Source organism: Nicotiana tabacum, chromosome 17 (genome assembly GCF_000715075.1).
Source record: "Nicotiana tabacum cultivar K326 chromosome 17, ASM71507v2, whole genome shotgun sequence".
Classification (NCBI taxonomy): Eukaryota; Viridiplantae; Streptophyta; class Magnoliopsida; order Solanales; family Solanaceae; genus Nicotiana; species Nicotiana tabacum.
Genome location: NC_134096.1, coordinates 126845314 through 126852557, shown reverse-complemented (window position 1 = coordinate 126852557; position 7244 = coordinate 126845314). Strand labels below are relative to the sequence as shown.

At 36.4% G+C, this 7244-nt stretch overlaps 1 pseudogene; it reads left to right on the top strand.

Annotated features, from left to right (window-relative positions):
• The first annotated feature begins 606 nt into the window (after positions 1–606).
• Positions 607–7244, top strand: part of LOC142172103 (putative purine permease 22) — a 42734-nt pseudogene continuing 36096 nt past the window's right edge.

The window sequence follows — 7244 nt, the reverse complement described above, 5'->3', positions numbered from 1 at the left end:
AATGATTTGTTTTAGGTTTGTAAGATATTAAAAGGAAGGAGAGACTCTGCTAGGAAAGAAATTATCTTTTAACGTATATAAACTACTCTCTCCTCCATTTTATGTAGCTGGTTCGGACAACAGAATAAAATTACTTAACTTTTGGTATGAATATAGACTTAGATTCTTTAGTTAATTGAAATAAAATTTAGTACATATATATATAGATCACATAAAAAATTACTATAAGTCACAATAATTAATAATTAATAATTCAAATTATTCAAAAGTACTTGAAAAAATAGTTCCAATTCCATCAACCTGCTCTTATCAGTTTCTGCTCTAATTGTTAGATGAAATGACAGAGAAAATGGAAAAATAAACAGAGAAGCAAGATTCTTGCAAATAATAACGTAGGAAGATTGACCAATTGTAACTTTGCCTTGAAATTCTTTCAGAGTTTTCAAGAGAGTACTGTTATCTTTCTTAGGTGACATGACTGACTATACAATGAGTTTCACAACTCAACGATTGTGTCTTTTCTCTATCCTTTTATTATTTTACTTTCTTTATATATACATATTTACTCCATTTTATTTTTGTTTATTATGCATTAGAATATTGATTTTGTCTTTAGCTCACATGGGCGTCCCAAATAGTATTCCTTCAATAACAATACTTTGCTCTGTTTCTTTCTAAACTTGCTCCTGCCGTCCAAAAGCAACTCCTTTCTCAACTAAAATAAGAAAAAGAGTAGCAAGTACTTTGATAATTGTACTTCTTTTGCTTGAAGAGTAGAGGATCTTGACAAATCTGAAGCACTTGGCTATATATCATTTTCAATGGGAGAAGCTCAAGAAAAGCAACTCAATATTTTTTGTAAGCTTTCTCACATTTTTGTAGTCATACCCCCAACTTTCTTGATCTCCTTTTCTTTTTGTTCATCATCTTTTATGAAATCTCACCAATATATTAAGATTATATTTAAAAGAGGAGTTGATCTGGCTTGTGTACATTTCAATTTGCATATTAATTCATATATAGTTCAAGAAGAAGCTAAGGACGCAGATCATACGGAGAATATTAATGCAAATGCTTTCCCTCAATCCTTCACTTGGTGTTGGTGGTATGTAAAATACAATAAGTGGATTGAAATATTTTTCAATATAGTGTTGGTCCTGACTTGCCAATCCGCTGCTACACTCCTTGGCGAACTTTATATTTACTACAAAGAGGGTGGTAAAACCACATGGTTGATTTCACTTTTGCAAAATGGGGGATTTCCATTACTTCTCCCCATTTATTTCTTGAATAAAATTCCTAATAAAAGTACTCCTACTAGTGTTGACGACGTCTTTAATTTCTTGGTACTCTACTAGGTGGATCGATGTTGTATGTTGAGTGCTGTGGGCCTGTTATACCTTCCTGTTTCAACATTTTTCCTCATTAACACAACCCAATTGGAATTCAGCACTTTGTTCTCATTCTTTCTCAACTCTAAAAAGATAACTTCTATATTCCTACTCACAATCTCCTCCATTCTTCTTGTGTTGCAACGAGATGACTACTCTTCAGACAATTATAAGAAAGGCGGGAAACATATATTATACAATAGGATTTATATGCAAGCTATTTGCCTCAGCAGGTTATGCATTGTTGTTATTCAGGAACATCATTAAGAAACGCACAATGAAAGAAATAATAAATTAAACTTAGTGATTTGGCAATCGTTTTTCGCCACTTGTGTCATTCTCATTGGCCTTTTCGCGAGCGTAGGATGTAAAGGGCTTAATGATGGGTCCATCCCAGGTGAAATGAAGACATCTTGTTTTGGCTTTGAAATGTGAAGCCAACCCAAAATCCAACTATGGTCGTGATGACGCCTATCGTATTACAAGGCAAGTCTATTTCCCAAAATATTACTACTAAATCGATTATAAGAATTTAATAAAATATTTCCAACATTTGAATTTTTCATAAACTAAATCAACCCTAAATATAATTATAGAAAATACGGAAACGAGCCCCAAATATCGGGGTGTCACTAAGTCATGAGCGTCTAAAACTATAAATTAAGATATATAAATTGTCTAACTGTCCAAAAGAAGAAATGACAAAAGGAGTAACAAGGTCCTGCGGACACTAGCAGCTACCTTGCAATCTCCACAGATAGCCAGCCTGAACTCAACGATCGCCGCGCTCTAACTCACCTGGATCTGCACATAAAGTGTAGGGTGTAGTATGAGTACAACCGACTCAGTAGTAACAGAAATAACTAAGGAACTGAGCAGTAGTGACGAGCTAAGTAAAACAGTCCAATTATTTATTTTCACAATTTAAAAATAAACAGAAATAAACAGGTAAATTTCATAACTCAGTAAATGCCACAAAGAAGTTTAACAGATAAATACAGTAATAACACAAATAAATACAAACTCACAACAGTGTCACTTCATCACTCATCACTCGCACTCAGCACTCAACACTCAAAACACTCAACACTCTGCGCTCACTGGGGGTGTGTACAGACTCCGGAGGGGCTCCCAAAGCCCAAGCTCTAAGCACGGATAACTCACGTGCCATCATATCAATACCTGGATCCGCACGGTCAACTCACGTGCTACTCTTTTAATCACGCGCTATGGTATCAATACATGGACCCGCACGGTCAACTCATGTGCTACGCGGACAACTCACGCGCTATGGTATTAATATCCTCACAACCAGGCCCTCGGCCTTACTCAATCATGTACCTCACTAGCCTCACCATCATCAACAAATAAGGGAACACAGTCCACATCAAGTATCACAACATATTAGCAAATAATAGAGACTGAGGTAAACATGTACAATAATTTCTATGACTGAGTACAAATAATGTGAGCATGAATAAAGCCTAAGCATGATCTCTAACATGAAGGCAGGCAAGTTCAACAACAAGTAATTACATAAACACAGATGATGGACATGAGGCCTCACGGGACGGACCAAGTCTCAATCCCTCGAGGTATACACCCACACGCCCGTCACCTAGTGTGGGTATCACCTCCAAACAGTCACACGATATCAAATTCTCCGGGTTTATACCCTCAAAGCCAGAGTTAAAACTGTTACTTATCTTAACAATGTAAAATCCTACTCCGGGATGCCCTCGTCTCTGGACTCGGTCTTCAAAAGCTCCAAATCTAACCATAATCAGATTAATACCATCAACATAGGCTAACGAATTGAATTCCACAATAAAAACTACAAAATATGCCAAAAATCTGAAACCGGCCAAAACCCCACCCCCGGGCCCACGTCTCGAAATCAGTCAAAAATGGCAGAATAATAAACCGCGTCCTTTTCTGAGTCTAACCATATAAAATTCATCAAAATCGGACTCCGTTTGGTCCCTCAAATCCTCACTTAAACTCTCAAAAACTCAAACCCTAACTCCCTCAATTTCACTTTGAAATTATCAATCAAATCCCAAAAACGAAGATGGATTCATGAAATATAATCAAAACTGAGTAGAGAACACTTACCTCAATCCTTATGGTGAAAATCGCCCCCAAAATCGCCCAAATCAGAGCTCCTCAACTCAAAATATGACAGAATGAACAAACCCTCGTTTTATATATTTTTCTGCCAGCTATTCTGCCTCGTTTCTCATGCCAAATGATCCCAAAACTCACGTTTTATGCCTCCAATGGATTTTTTGTGAAAGTTTAGTCAAGTTAGACTTTTGAATCACTCAATTTGACCTTATAATAAAGGAGATATGTAGGTTTTAATATTTGCAAATCGTGCAGATTTTTAAATACACCGTTAGTGGCAATTTCGTAATTAATCTAAAAATTTGGTAACCTAATTCTTAGTAAAATGACCATAAAATTCTCATACGATGTCCAAATTCAACAATTCTTTTTGCTACAGGTCCGTAATTACGATACGGATCTAATGCTGCAATCAAAAAAGAAATCGGAGCTCATTTGTTCAATATGATATCATTTATGCTTGAAGAAACGACGCCAAAACATAAGAAAAACGAGCGCAACACAACCCAAACCTATCCGAAACTCACCCAAGGCCCTCGGGACCTCAACCAATAATTCCAAAAAGTCATATATCACTACCCAAACTTAGTCGAACCTTCGAAACACCCAAAACAACACCAAAACACCAAATCAACCTCAGATTCAAGCCTAAGAACTTCTAAACTTCCGACTTTTGCCAATTCAAGACTAATTCTACCACAGACCTCCAAATTGCATTTCGGACACACTCCTAAGTCTAAAATCACCCAACGAAGCTAATCAAATCATAAAAATCTACATTTCCGAGGTCGTTTACACATAGATCCATATCCAGTTGACTTTTCTAACTTAACTTTCTAACTAAGAGACTAAGTGTTCATTTCACTCCAAAACTACTCCGGACCCAAACCTACCAACTCGATACAACTCAACACCGCTGAACAATACATAAAGAAGCAGGAATGGGGAAACATGGCTATAACTCTCGAAACGACTGGCCGGGTCATTACAATCAATCTTTCACTAAATCGAAAATGATAATTATAGAGTCACTAATGGAATTAAGCATTATTACATCGAAATCTAATCTAGTCTAAAAATCAGTAAAAAACATTATCTCCTGGTCTAGTTGGTCCTTAAAGGACCTAACAAAGAGAGTGATTTACAGAGTAAGAAACAAAATACTCCGTGAGGAAAAAATATAGAGAGTTTGAGCGGTATTGTAGTGAGGTAGAAAAATCAAAAGAGGGTTATTTCTTTTGAGTGTTTAGTGGTCTTGGAATATTTTACTCGGTACCACAAATTGTAAAATCCTTGCTATAGTGAAATCAGTTGCTCCTCTCGGGCCGTGGTTTTTCCCTTATTCAGAAGGGTTTTCCACTTAAAAATCTGGTGTTCTTGTTTCTCTTATTATTGCCATTGATTACTGTATGTTAGTAATCCGTATTTATTATAGTCGTATACAGTAAATATTATTTTTGTGGGAGTTAAATTTCCCAATACTTAAAACAGAGATGCAATAATATAAGCTCGGGAAATTGTCCTATGTTATGACACTGGTATGGATGCTTTGTGTTGGCAGATTTATACAATTTTGTTCTTGTATGGGACAAAATCTACCCTAGAATATTTAGGGTAATATAACATTAAGGGAATAGTTAGCCGAGGTCGACCAGGGAGCAGCAAGATTCGTGGTCGAGACGTCAATAATGACCGAGGTCGAGCACCACTGACAGAGCAGTAACGACTAATTTTTGAAATAGGATATTAAAGAAAATATTCTAGTGAATATTCTTTGCACTTGTACCATTAGGGTTTGTTAGAGATATGTCTCAAATAAATAAGAAAAGAGAGGGGGAGAAGGCATGTAATATTCACTTGATAAGAACACTTTTCAGAAGAAGATTCTCTCTCTCTTGTAAATATACAAAGCTTACCTTTTTATCAAGATTCTTGCCCATATTATTCCACACTTTTTCACCAGATCCGAGAATAGTTCAGACAAACCTTGAATTTATTTGTCATTCATCATTGTCAGGAGAAACATTCGTCCAATCCACCCTTTATTGGGTGAATCATTCCTCTTATTTACTTAAATGCCATTTATTGTTATTTATTGCTAGTGTAACACCTCAAAAAATTTTGAAGTACTTAAGTGTAAAGCCCGATAAAATTTACAAAGAAAATAATGTTTTATTGTGCCGGACTAGGCTTACGGGTTTAAGAAAATTTTTTGTCGGAAAAGTGCATTTATGCGGTCAATTATGCGACCACATAATCACTCTGCGCGCCGCAGAAGTGAGCAGGAGAGGGCTATTCTGGAAGCAGCTATACGGTCGACTATGCGTCCGCATAGTGACCGCATACACAGGCAGTTCTTTTGGCTATTTTGTAACCAATTATGTGACCGATATGTGGTCCGTATAACCATTATGCAGTCGCATATGCGACCGTAGAACCTGTTCCGGAGCTTCATTTTTGGGTTTTTAAAACCGACCCTATTTCGTTAAATACACATTTTGGGCCATTTTTGAGATATAATCTGATATTTTAGAGTGAGACAGAGTGCCCTAGAGTGAGAAGGTGTTCTTCAATAATTGTTCTTCAATTGCTCAAGTTTTGGAAGATTAAGAAGGCAAGCTCACTAGGTCTTCATCCTAGAGGTAAGATTCTACACCCTAAACCCTAATTTTGAAATCATCTGAAAGTGGGTAATTAGCAAGATAATTTTTGGGCATGAGAGTTGATTTTTTTACATGCATGTGATATCAAGGGGTGTAGGAAGATTGTTGAACTAAGTATGGTAAAGATTGGGTTGTGGGATGATGGAATCCTCCATAAAAGGACCTTGAAACCTTGTGCACATCTAGTGTTTGATAAAATGCTCAAATGAGCTAGAACCATGATCATCTTCATAATTTTGATTCAATTTGTTATATTTCTAAAATAGATTGAAGTTGCTAAGAATTCCGGAATGTTTTAGAGTTTAAGGAAGCTCAATTGAGGTATGTTGGCTAACCTCTTCTCTTAGAATTGAATTCTACGATATTCATGTAAATTATGTAAGTCCCAAGTGATTCATTATGAAATTGGCGATCCCGAGTAAGATTGGGTTGAAAGATATATGTTCAACAAGGATCCCAAATGCTCTATTCATGTTATGTTACCAATTGAGGATGTGTTAAAATATGGGCTGTGCATTAATAATTTTCCGACTTTAAGTCAAGTTCGAATGAAGGCTATTATGCCAAATTTTGTAAAATATCTCTATGTGCATTAGTCTCTAAATTGCTCACATGTGTACTACACACCTTGATTTGAATTGTATTTGTCGTTGATGATGTGGATGATATTTGAAATCGATAAGGTGAGCATGAAATACTGAATATGGCTAATGTGCCAAGAATGATCTTATAATTATGACCACTAGTGCCAATGAAATGAAAAAAAGGTGAAAGTATTATGAAATTCGATGATTGATATAAAAAGGTTGATGTCTCTAATGGATGTCCTAGCCGATCGGGTCGTGATCGGACTCCGTGTTAAAAATGGTGGTATTGATATTGAGAGTAATTGTGGCTAATGTCCCTAATGGATGGCCTAGCCGATCGGGTCGTGATCGGACTCCGTGTTAAAAATGGTGGTATTGCTATTGAGAGTAATTGTGGTTGATATCCCTAATGGATGGCCTAGCCGATCGGGTCGTGATCGGACTCCGTGTTAAAAATGATTCTATTAATATTGAGG